At 33.8% G+C, this 13315-nt stretch overlaps 1 protein-coding gene across 5 annotated transcripts in view; it reads right to left on the minus strand.

Annotated features, from left to right (window-relative positions):
* LOC145258264 (carbohydrate sulfotransferase 1-like) overlaps window positions 1–11972 on the minus strand; it is a 209328-nt gene extending 197356 nt beyond the window's left edge. For 4 of the 5 annotated variants that reach the window (XM_080116251.1, XM_080116252.1, XM_080116246.1 and 1 more), the window contains exon 1: window positions 11937–11960. The gene's annotated coding sequence lies outside the window, so the exon portion shown is untranslated. Of the gene's footprint in view, window positions 1–11936 lie in introns of all 5 variants that reach the window. The other variant, XM_080116250.1, reaches the window with a different exon arrangement.
* Window positions 11973–13315: the final 1343 nt, after the last annotated feature.

A 13315-nucleotide genomic window follows, 5' to 3' on the forward strand; every position in this document is an offset into this window, starting at 1 on the left:
ACAGATAGGAACAGGTAACATCTAGCTTAGGATACATTAGTATAGAAATGTAAAATAAAATAGAAAGAAGATAAAGGAAGTATGGAACATAAAGAATGAATTAAAAGTAGAGAGATGGATTGTAGTTATATAATTTGAGAGTTCTGAAGTTAGAAGAGAGTAATGGGTGAGCAAAAATGGTGTTTACAAAATGGCGTTTACAAAAGAGTTTTAATATTAATCTGGCCTATTGAACAATATACTGTACTCTACATTTGTTATGAGTAATCAAATATGAAATTGACATTGTTTTATATATCTATTATTGCTATCAGCACATCTTAGTGGTAAAATCATACGCCATCCTAATTAAGTACTTATCGATCTTGGTCTCCTTCTTGATCGAGAGATAATAAATATTCTCCGAAGTTTAACTTTGAGGAGTACAGTTTTAATTGTAACATTAAATATTATACATTCCAGAAGAAAGTCAAATGGTACAATAAGTCAAAACGTTATAAAAATATCACTTAAGATGAGAACAGCGAAGAATCCAAATAATACGAATTATCAATCTTCACTAGAAAAAGTAATTTCTTTCAATAATTATTGTCTATTGATTATCCAATGTTGAAAGAGAATACGAGGTGTGTCTAAAAAATAATGAAATTGGTGTCACATATAATTTAGTTCAATTCTAAACACTTCGTAGGCAAAAAGTGGAAAAGTGCCAAGGATATTAAAACATAAATACGTGACGAAGGTGGATCATTCGGTTTATGTCCTTGGTCACGTGGAGTTAATGAAGTAGTGAGAAAACTTGAAAGTTGGGAGAATGACGGTCATGGACAGCAATGGCTCCGAGTAGGGGAAAATGATGATAGTAAAAATCGCGGACCAGCGTTTCAGCTTTCCAATGGAGGAAACATCGGATATAAAGCTGCTGTAAATACCACAAAAACTTGTACGAATCTTCATTTGCAGTTTTTCCGAGGATCCGTCAAACAAGACTAAAGATGGACCAGTTATGTTTTTCCATTTGTCGCTTAATGTTATAATTGTCATATGTTCTGTTCAAACAATCACTAAACGATCAATAGGCACATTCATATCTAGACGATCAAATATATCAAACCGTAAATATATCGACACGTCAATAAATATACATTATATATACAACCTCCCCATGTTATGCAGAACCCCACTATACGTTCTATTCGATTGGGTGGTGTGATGACTCACATTCATTTTTCTTGTTTTACTACACGTGACTGCGGTGTCTTTTTATTTCCACCAAAATTAATACTGAATGTTGATAATAAAATTGCATTTTTATTTACGTTTGGGGATTTGTCCGTTTTCTATCGCCGTTTGATAGTAAAATATCTTACTATATCATATCATTGTGATGCGGGACGTTTTTACATTTGTTTGTAGTTTCTTCGGATTTTATACTCTGGCAATGCCGAGTATATATACTAGTATAGAATATAATAAAATGACATATTGTAAGATTCCTAGTATATACTGCAATGTGATACACACAAGGAAAGATTGTATACTAGAATGATAAGGAGTACTACATAATTTGTGAAAAAAAAAACATTCAAGGTGAGAACAGTAGTCCGAAGAATCCACATAAAACAAAAGGCTGATGCGATAATGATAAGCAACTTATCACCACATACTAATTTCATTCTTTTAGAAAATCAGTGAAGTTTGTATCTCGCACATTTTACATAACATTATGTATTTTTCGTTTTTCTTGTTTGATTTAATAGATCAACTAGTAGACTCGACTTGTGTTCAAGTTACAATGAGCCGTTTATAATGGCGAGTCTATTTCAACATTACATAATCTTACAAAAAGTTAAATTGCTGTAAAGCAAACAATGTTTTTGTTTGATATGAAGAATGCGATATTAGTTTTGTGTAATTCTGCGAGATGAAAACAACTTTAACGATGATACTTTTGTAAATCGTCAGGATACCATGCAACATACGTTCGATTTCTGGAACACGATGCCCCTGTGGCAACATCTGCTGTTAATTTGGCAATGGTCCTACTTCATATAAATGCCCCATAAAAATAAGAAATAAGATGGAACTGGTGTCAGGTTTAAGATATACAATAACCAATCAAACGTTTTGCAGTATTTATATGTATTTCACATAACTGAAATATTTCAAGTCGTAAAAAGTATAAATTCTGTTTGGTAATACCGTGACTATTAGACTACTGACGTGTTGGTTATGCATTTCGTCACTTCCTGCTGATTTGAAAACCGCACGTACAACGTAGTCTAATCCGAAGTGGGCGATGATACTGTGGAAACGATCATAAACAGGCTATGCAAACGACGAATGAACAGTTGATTTACACTAACCAATGATACAAAGAAATTCGCTGCAAAAATATCACTTATAAAAAGAGCAGTTGACGGTGTGTATGTGGATATGTATGTGTAGATGTATGTGCATATGTCCAAATAAATTTTAAAACTACAAAATAAACACTATCAAAGTTGGTTAATTCTTGCTCGATGTTGGCCTGGATAATTATTATCTAAAATTTAAAAATAATTCTTCATTTTTATAGGTGGGGGTCAACTGGGTCAGTTCCGACAGGAGGGGTGTGCCAGCCTCCCGTGCTCAAGTCAGCAACTGACCTCTAACCTCATCGGAAAAAGGTACTCTTGATCGTCAACCGGGAGAGCTTCACAATGTTCTCTGCGTCTCTGTGTTGATTTCTGCTGAAAAGCAAAAGCAAAGCTTGCATGCACGCCGAGAAAGAAGACAGACATTCAGGGTTTCTAGCTACGAAAAGTTAATTTCACAAATGTTACAGATTTTTTTTTCATGTGTACATCGTTCAGTTCACCAAAAAAAATTTTAATCTCACAAATCTATTATTCGTCCACTGAATGGTGGTCACGATGAAGAGAGGGGCGGTCGGGCGGTTTCTGGGAGCGTGTTTCTTTCTCCAAAATTGGCCTCAATCTGCCTCTTCCGACCCGAGTATGTGCCTTTATACTAAGGTCACGGGTTGGAGTCTGGCGATTTGGTGAACCAACCAAAATTCAACACGTCAAGAGGAGAATCCCCAGCCATTTTGCGTGTGTGAAATTCAGCAAATCGTCCATAGTCTCGAAAATCTGAGACAAAAAATGAAATCCTTTCACACGACCCCAAGGGGTTAAAACCTGTCATTCAGAAAGCTATAGTCTAAACAGGTGTTTTTCATTCCAGAATAGGTTTGGTTTCATCTCCACATTATTTTGGCATTTCCTGTCCCCCACGTTTTTTTAAACAATAAAATTTGTCTGTGGTTGTCAAGTCACTGTCCGGGATTCAATTAATGTTCAACAGATAATCTTGACATATTTATCCGGCTTCCCTTAGGATTTAGGGGGTATCAACCTCCCCAATGGGGAACGACATCGCTGCCTCCAGATGATGATGATGATGATGATGATGATGATGATGATAATAATAATAGTAATAATAATAATAATGATGATGATGATGATGATGATGACGACGACGACGACGACGACGACGACGACGATAATAATAATAATAACAATAATAATAATAACAATAATAATAATAATAATAATAATAATACAAGAGGTAGAGAAATGGGCTGGGCTGATATGGAAAAATGGGGAAGAGAAAAAAGAAAAATACACAGTGAGAGGAATAGAAGTTTTAATATAATGATGTTACACGCCATCTTTTACCTGTTCTTTTTGTATTGTAAGCAATAGCGGAAGCCCTGCTTGTCAATTATAAGTTGTGTCAAGTAGACTGGAATCCGTTAATTCTGAGGTCGTCCTTGTAGTCAAAGAGGCAACTTTGGTGAGTCACATATTAAGAATATTGGGCAAGCTCGAAATCTACGATCTAAGTCGCTTTGTCACTTTCACGGAATCAAAATTAATAGGTTACCAAAATATTGTACAACTTTTCACTCTTCCTGATATTTTTTTATTTACAAATGAGTCAGAACATCTCTAGGCTAAAAGCCACTCCAGGATTAGGATTGATGTGATGTGTAGATTGTAAGTTGAATCGAATTAATACAATTTGATTACATTTTATGACAAGTATTTATTGGCACTGAATTTGAAGATAAATATGTTGCGGTCCTCAAATAGCAATCTTTTGACAACGTGTAACAACGGATGCAAAGTTGTATTAATATAAATTCCTGGAATAAGAAAGGGCAAATCTTTACAAGCGTGGAAGTGGGGCGAGTTCTTGCTGTGAAGATTTTATAAAGAGAAAACGAAGATTAAATCTCTGCCGAGCAACTTCCGTGAAAAGACGAGCAGCGTTCGTTTTATGATAAAGGGACTATAGAGAACAGATCCCCCAACCAGATTTTAATTGAGTCAATCTAGCCAGGTGGGGTTACCCCTCTCAGTATGATTGACCTATAGATCTTCTTAAGTCATCAATCTTGGAGAAGGAAAACCTGTGTAAAACTTTGGCTGCTGACCTCATACATCATAGCACTGAACCTCTGGGGAAGTGGAGTTATCTTAGTCGAGGTCGACAACCTTCCTCGATCTGATGACTTAGTCAAGAAAGATTGCTCTGAACTTCGTCATATGTGGTTGCAGTAACTCAATCTTATGACTGAGATTACATATATTTTAAGAAGTAAAGGTCAACCTCATTTCTTATGAAATCGTTTCGAACGAAAAAACACGACAGATGTTCGTTAAAAGTCAGCTCATGTATTTTTAGTTGTATATTTTTTATTCGCTAATGTATTTATTTATGTTGTATGTTTAATTTTCATTATATGAGAATATAAATCAGCTGTTGTTCGATTAAGGCATCAAGAAAGTTGATAGCAAACTGGGAAACCCCCTTTCGATTGAAACCAACTGCCGCCAAATCAATAAACTGATAATCTTTACTCGTTAAAGGTGAATGTGTGTATGTTAGCTTTCCTGTCAGTGTGTAAAAGTATTGGATAATTAAACATGTGTAAATGTAAATGTGTAAATTTCATTTTATTTCAGTCGAAAAAATCAAGGGCCCACAACCCAACGGCCTAACACTTTATATTTATATGAGATCAATAGATATTCGAATATTCCATTAAAGTTCTTCTTTACATCTCAAACACTGAATTAGTCAAGAAGTTGAGAACGTTATTTCCCATTGACTCCAATTCCAATTGACTATTATGATCTGTAAGTATAGTTTCCTTGTACTTTCTTGATCTTGCTGGATTCTAGGACAAGAATTCATCTAGCCTGCTAGCTTCGTGTTGTTACTTAAAGTAGCATCACTTGAAGAAGATGCACCATTCCTCATATAAGCCACTCTGGGTTCGCGATTTTATTTGGGCTGCGAATACTATGTAATTTTTAATATTTAGTCAGGGTTTACTTGTAGAAAAAAGTATCCTCATACCAGGTTGTTCTGACAAACTCCTGTACAGAGAGACCTTAGGATGGTATATAGTAGACATTCAAGTTTTTTCCAGTAGGTATTCAAGTTCCTTTAGGTAAGCATTCAAGTTTTGTCAGTGTATGCATGTGTGTTAGAATGCTGATAACTGTTATTAGTTCTTTCTAGTTTTGAGTTTAACGAAACAATAAATTAGCAATATGCAGTATTTTCTAAGCACATTATTGTTATAACCACTGTGTGTGTGTGTGTGTGTGTGTGTGTGTGTGTGTGTGTGTGTATGTGTGTGTGTGTGTGTGTGTTTTCGGCTCCACTTGTAGACTGCTGAATATTCGGATTCTTAAAAACATCTCGAAAACAGTGATTTATACATCAGACGTCAATAGTCATTTCGAGATCTCGAGGTGATTTTGATGTATGGCGAGCGTAGTTGAACCAGTGTCGATTGACTACTAGTGTTGCGTTATTTGTAAATATTTATGTGGAGTCTTATTTAATACGAATAATTTAATTTACTTCCATATCATTTGGGGCTTGTGTGCTTTCACGCACGTCCTTGCTGTGTATGGAATTTAGACACATGCAAAACATATCTACGCGAGTTATTATCACCAGTCGAATTGCAATTCGACTGGTGATAATAACTCGCGTAGATATACGATCGAAATAGAGTAAGTAGTGGATTTTTGGTAATTCTTTTGCCAGCCTGGTAATTCTTGCTTTCCTTATATTGTCCTTTAATTCTCATATTCCATGAACAATGTTTCTGACAACGTAGAAAAAATTGCTGTTTTGGGGTCGAAATCTATCTATCTCACATTTATCATTGGCTTTATTTTTTATCTTGAAGTAGAATTTTGTCTTTGGTTTTGTTTTTAGCTCCTTACATCAAGTGATGCCATGCCTTGTCATGAGCGATTTGCATAAAATCTTAAATCTGAACCCGATGGAACTATTCAGAACAGAAAATTCCTTATTCGGAGTATTTTTTAATGGTTTATATTTAACTAGCATTGCAAACTCATTTTTCTCATTTAGATGATCTAACTCGACCTCCATGACTAATCGAACGCGTCACAGTTTTCTATTTTTGTATAAATTTAGTGAAATTTGAGAATATTTGAACTTAAGTTAAGTGACAAACCGATATAAATGTGGCTGAGTTTTCTTCTTTTAGGTTAGTTGCCTTACTAAGTATACTCTATTTCACCAATGGATTGGGAAAGATTTGACTTTGCTTTTCTGATTTATACTTTCAAACTACGTTGGAAGGGTATGTTTACTTGTTTACTTGTTTACTTATATTTACTTTAAACAAGACACATTACTACCGACGTATAGGGAAGTTAGTGCAGCGAGATGTTTGTTCACATTACACTTAAATTTCTGCATGTTTATACAATCGGGAAGACAGAGGATATAGGGCTATTCCAACACAGAAGCTACTAAAAAGCTTTCCGTCATATGGTGATCTCTGCAGTGTTTCCTGTTAGGTTGGTCGGGATTATTTGCATTTAAGGGACGCAAATGCATCAATTTCACCAGAGCGCATTATTTTTTTTTTTTACACAGTGATCACCACTTATCAAGGCCCGGAAGCCACTCAGGGATAATGGTTATTGCAAGTGCATTACGTTAGTGTGGAGATTTGATGAAGTGTTTACTTAAGGGGGCGGTTCATTAGGAATTTGTTAACGTTGGACTTGAAGACATCCAAGTTGTAGTCCGGTGGGAAGCAGGCAGACGGAACAGAGTTCCATAGGCGTGCAGTTCTAAGAAAGAAGCTTTGTTCATGGAATCCGCGTTTTGATTTAGGCACAGATATAGAGTGGGGGAAATTTGTCACAGTGGATTCAGCTAGACGGGTGTTTTTCATGAAAGATTGGCGAGGGGGGACCAGAGATTGGAGTTCAGACGAGCACCTGCCATGGAAATAACGATAAAACAAGGATAGGCTCGCAACGTCTCTTCTGTGGGAGAGAGGTTGCAGGGTAAAGAAAAGGGCATCCCCCACTAAGCCACGAAGTCTATTTTGTACTCTGTCAAGGCAGGATAGGCTGTTTTTAGCAGCTCCTGCCCAGATATGGCAATAATATTCTATCCTTGGACGTACTTGGCTTTTATATAGATAGATTTAATTGAAGTACTTTCTTAAACTGTTACCAATCTAAGTATTTACCAAGCTCGACATTAATTAACTTCAGGGACCCGTCGAGAATCGGTGTAAGTCCTTTATTGAACGTCATAAAAAAAGATTCCCACTAACTAGTTTATGCTTTTATTACATAATACAGCCTTCTGCAAACAGAATTAGTACATGCGCTCGCAGCGACACTAATGTGAGTTTCTAAAAGATCACAAATCTGTTTGATAATCTGAAATGTTCAAAAAGTCTACAATCCATTCCAAATAGATGTTCATATATATTATATCTATATTCAATAGATGTTCATATATATTATTCAAGAATATGGTTACTGAATATAGCATCACTAAATATTTCGTTTGCTGAACAAGTTCATACAATATATGGGACGTGTCATGTTTATACGTTAAAAATAAGATGTTTTCATGACCAGTAAATTTCACTTAATCCCTACGATATCACGAATCATAATAAGTTTTAATGTATTATCTGTTGAAATAAAACATATAAACAAAGTTACTCTTCTGTATCATTTCAGCCAATTTTTGTGACGGCTTGTGATTAACATGAATGTTTAAGACTAAGAATTATTTATTCCATCTATATCATCCTTTTAATGAACTATGGCACTATATTTATAAAGAAATCATCACCAAAATATTTTATTTTTCGGCAGCATCATATAAATTGCTTTATTTAGTGAGCATCATCATGAAAATATTTGCCAGAACAGAATTATCGAAATGTTTTCGTAATCTGCATCATTAAATTGCAAATTCAACACAAGCAAACAAGCAAAAGCTCTTCCACATTTTCATAGATTTCATTAAGGCATTTGACAGCAATTACCGTTTCAATTCCAACCTCATTAGATTTTGCTCTAACATTCTATGTCATTAGAATAATTGAACAGTTTAGTGTTTAGCGTCTACACCACCTACCACTTTGTTTGAATTCTTAGAATCACGAGTGATGCACTGAAATACAGTGAAATAACGGACAGCATATTGAGTAAGACAATTACAAACGTTTTGTTGTTTTTTTTCTGATGACGGCCTAGCAAGAAAAAAAATTAACTAATAGGACGCATAACAAAAAGGTTAACGACATGCAGGTCGGTATAGAGAAGGCCAAACTGATGAACTATAACACCAACGACATCGGCAGTGACATCCGGATAAATGATTGAAAAACTGTAAACCGTTCAATTTCAAATACTTGTGAGAAGTTTTAACTGATTAGGGACACAAATACGAAATACTAGTCAATATAAATTCGATGTCATAACAGTATTCACAGGATTAGAGGTAATATAAAATTAAAGGGACCTAGCTCTTTGAAGTTTGGCTGTGTACGTCTGAGATATATAGACTCTAAGCGAAGACCTAAAGAGATGGATACAGGCCATATATATATATATATGCATATAGATGTGTTATTTTCATAAACATTTGGTACTACTCACACACACACACACACACACACACACACACATACATATATATATATATATATATATATATATATATATATATATATATATATATATATATAACAGGGAGATTCTGATTTATTATACATTTCTTTTATTTTTTGGTCGTTTTTTTTATTTTTTACGTGAAAATAAAAAATGAATGTAATTTTATGTGTCACGAACTTTTTCGATTTTATGGCAGATCATTATCGGGTGAGAAAAGCAAATGAACAAGGAGGCTGAGGAAAACATAAATGCCCGATTTAAAAAAAAAATCCATTTTAGTAACACAAAGCTAATATATTCGCAAATAATTTTTTAAAAGTAAAAATTACTTGAAGTTATCTACGTAGAAATTCAAGAACTTATTAATAATAGTGCCTCTCAAGCCAGTAATAATATTTTAAATGTCTATCCAGTGATCCAAATTCTAGCACACAGAATTTAGATTTCAAAGTTTTTCTCCCAAAAACTCTGGCGTCTCTCTCCAAATATTCGGTCTCGCAGCTGCTATTGAGATTACCCTTTTTCTTTACTATCAACAAAACGATTGCGTATACATAAGATAATATGAAAATACATAAGATAATATGGGAATACAAGTTACGGGTGTATATTACAGAATATTAATTAATGTGAAATTATTTATAAAACAAGTATGCATACAACAATAGATATTCTCTTATGACCATGTGACATGGGACAGGTTAGAGGTATGACTTCAGTTGCAGTTTGGGTGTTTGTGAAGAAACATCTAGAATCTGAATAGATAAAACGTTTAGCCAATACTCAATTACTAATTCAAAAAAATTAATAACTCCCTACTCGATGTGCAGATAATAACATAGTCCCCATATTGTGAGATAAGCAACATATAATTAATTTAATTAAACTAATTAGATAAATTCTGCGGATTATTCAAATATGTTTCAAAACAGGTGTTACCTAAAATAATTCAAATGTGTGTTATAACAACTTCAGTTGTTTTAACATATCATTCTGTCTCTTTCTTCATCGATTTGAAAACCACATACAAAATGTCTCAAAATCAGAAATTCACGAATCAATTTAAATATATTTTGCTTGTATATAACTATTTTCCTTCCCACTCCCATCTCAAAAGAAAAGGCTTTAATCCTTAGTAATGAGTTATAATAACAATAAAACAGATACTACATTGCCTTCACATCACAGTGCATCGACGTATAATAACAATTAGCAGTAATCGATATAATTATAAAACTCAAATGACCTTGTAACGGGTGTTGTAACCCAACATCCAGTTTACGACTTCCGGTTGCGCATGCGTACATAAACATAAACCATAACAGCGTAAACAAAGAAACACAAATCGCTGGACCGGTTTCGTTCGAACAAACGGACGTCTTTAGAAAAGCGAATATCTTAAATTTATTGAATAAAAAACTTAAAGATATGGGAAGCAAACGCAAAACGTGATTACACATAATAAATATAATCATCAACCTGTTTCATATATACGATATGTATTACACTAAATAATAAACGCGACAATAAAACGTATTGTTTTTGGGGTATGTTTTCAGCGTCCCATATTTTTTTTCGCGTTTAAATTATCCAAATAGTCAATTGTTATCATACTTTGCTTGTTTTACATCATTCATTTTCGTATTACATTTAAGTTATTTTAACGCAATTTTCTTACAAATAAATCTACTTTAACCCGTTGACAACCATAAGAGCATTTTACAATAGCGATTTACTCACCGCCTTCCTCTTGTTTTAATTTAATCTCCATTTTCTAATACACCTTTCTTAAAAAACATTCATACATTTTTTCTACACTACCAACATAAATAAATAACCCCGAAAATATGTTTTTGTTTTTAAATTGCGTTATAAATACATAATCAACGCGACAATAAAACGTATTGTTTTACTGTGTACATTTTCAGCGTCTCAACTGTTTTTGGGGGGGAGGGGGAGGGGACCCTTTAAATTAAAAGTTATATCAAAATTTGAATTTAACTTTAAGTATTATCGTATCTGTTCAGTGCACATTTACCTATAAGTATGACAAACCACTTACAATTCAATGGCTGTAAGTTTTTTTTTTCGAAAATAAACAATTATAAACAGAATGACTCATAGAAATCTATCTATATTCTTTTTTTTCATTTTAATATACTTTCATAGAAATGTTTCTCTTATGTCACAAAAAATATTTTCTTTACGTCACAAGTGTAACGCTTATACATTAATTCCATAGCTAATATAACATACTGACTCAACGGGTCACGGGTAGTCTAGTATAATTTAAATACGAAAAACACCTCACATGGGGCACGAACCTACAGAAGTCCGGCAACTATATCGATATAGTTGCATAGAATTCATTCACGTATCTTGTTCAAATTGCAGAAGGAAACCAACGTTCTGGTGAACATTAACTGTTCTAAGGTTTCCGTTTAACGAAATAATAAATTATCAATATGCAGTATTTCAATTCAGAATGTATATTAATATGCAGAAGAATGCGCCGAAAACTGCGTGGGATTATAAATTTGAAGTCAGTCGAAATGTAGACATATAGATATCAACGTTGAATAAATATTAACAAAATATTTTTAAGGGCTGCTGAAAATCAGAATGTGCAATAATCCAAGCTAAAACATTATAAATAAGTGAAGATTGCGCGAAATAGGTGACCCCATGTGCAGAGCAATGTAGCAAATGTGTTATGGCCTTCGCAATAAATGAACATACGCAAACATGTGATTTTATAAAAGAGGATCAAATGAAAAGCTTAATGAATAGTTCAAATGTCAAATATATTCGTTTCTCGGCGATATTTTTAAAAATATGTTTTTTATGATAAAATACCACTACGAATGAAAGAGAGTATAAAATAAAAAAGGCCGTACGTACCTTTGCTTCAAGCTTGCATTCCATACAAATGCGAAATGCGATAATTTTATATGATTGAAATAATCAATACAAATGTATAATTGACAAGACACGTGTCTTTCTCTCTTTTTCACACACACACAGTTCCCCCCCTTTCTCTCACATACACACAGACTGTTTCTTTCTTTCTTTCTTTCTCTCTCTCTCTCTCTCTCTCTCTCTCTTTATCTCTCATTGTCTGTGACTATAGGACTTTAACGTTTAGAATTGAATAAAAATAGTGAACTTTTCTCCAGGAAAGTGAATAAAAGTCAATTTTATGAAATTCTCAAAAACATATCTTTGGTTTTGAAATTTTGGGGTGGGGATTGATAATTTGGATTCTTGCAAATAAATGTTATGTAACACATATAAGTGCAAATCAGTTCTAAGAGGTGGTCTTCTGGGGGTGGGAGTGAAATGTGCAATCCTCATGCGATACTAAAATCCAATTGCGAATCTCTTAAGACATCTAAACAATCAAGAGCAAGCTACCCCCGTTGATTAAAAAAGGGGTCCGTACAGATGTTCCAGTTCGACACAAACATATTGAAGTTCGACAAGATACACCTGAAATAGATTACTCGCTCGAAATGTGTGGAAGATTACTCGCTCAAGGTGAGAACAGTAGTCCGAATAATCCAAATAATACAATCATATGTTTGATCTTATTTCGGTATCAATATATTCCCACTGTAAGGCTGCTTGAACGGGAAGTATATATTATAGCAAGTGTTTCGCAATTATTAGCCGCACTTTTCAACTAGTGTTACATGTGTTCAATGGCAAGGAAATGTCCGGATAACTAGAAACACTGCTGAGATAAGCAAAGAAAGATCGGTATTTCTTTATTCAAGACCAATTGCACATCCAAGTCTACACTTATATTTAATGTTATATGGAGAAATGGGTTTGTGGATCCATACCTTTATCTGGGGAGTAATGGATGAAAGTGACAGAACTCCAACTCGACGGGTAATGTGAAAACAATTTCAGAACAAAAAAATAACAATTGGTTCTAGAGTTGTTACAGCCTGCTTACTCCAAACAAGAGTCCCTTTTTATCATAAAGTTAAACAAAAACTCATCTTAAGCTAATCTAAAGAAAAATAGACGATGGAGTAATTTTGTTACACATCAAAATTATTGACTTCATACACCCTTATGGATATTATACTTCAACTATGTTACAGTGTTTGAACATTATTTTTTTTATCTTGATTATTTTTGTTTCAAAATTTCTCTGTGTTTATAATCTATGTGTAATAATTTTCATCTTTTAATTGTCAGTGTGCATTTTTTGTGAAGTTTTGTAGATAACCTTAAAATGTAAATTATCTTAAGCTATATGTTTATTTGGA

Source organism: Euprymna scolopes, chromosome 33 (genome assembly GCF_053919585.1).
Source record: "Euprymna scolopes isolate OS-2025 chromosome 33, ASM5391958v1, whole genome shotgun sequence".
Taxonomy (NCBI): Eukaryota; Metazoa; Mollusca; class Cephalopoda; order Sepiida; family Sepiolidae; genus Euprymna; species Euprymna scolopes.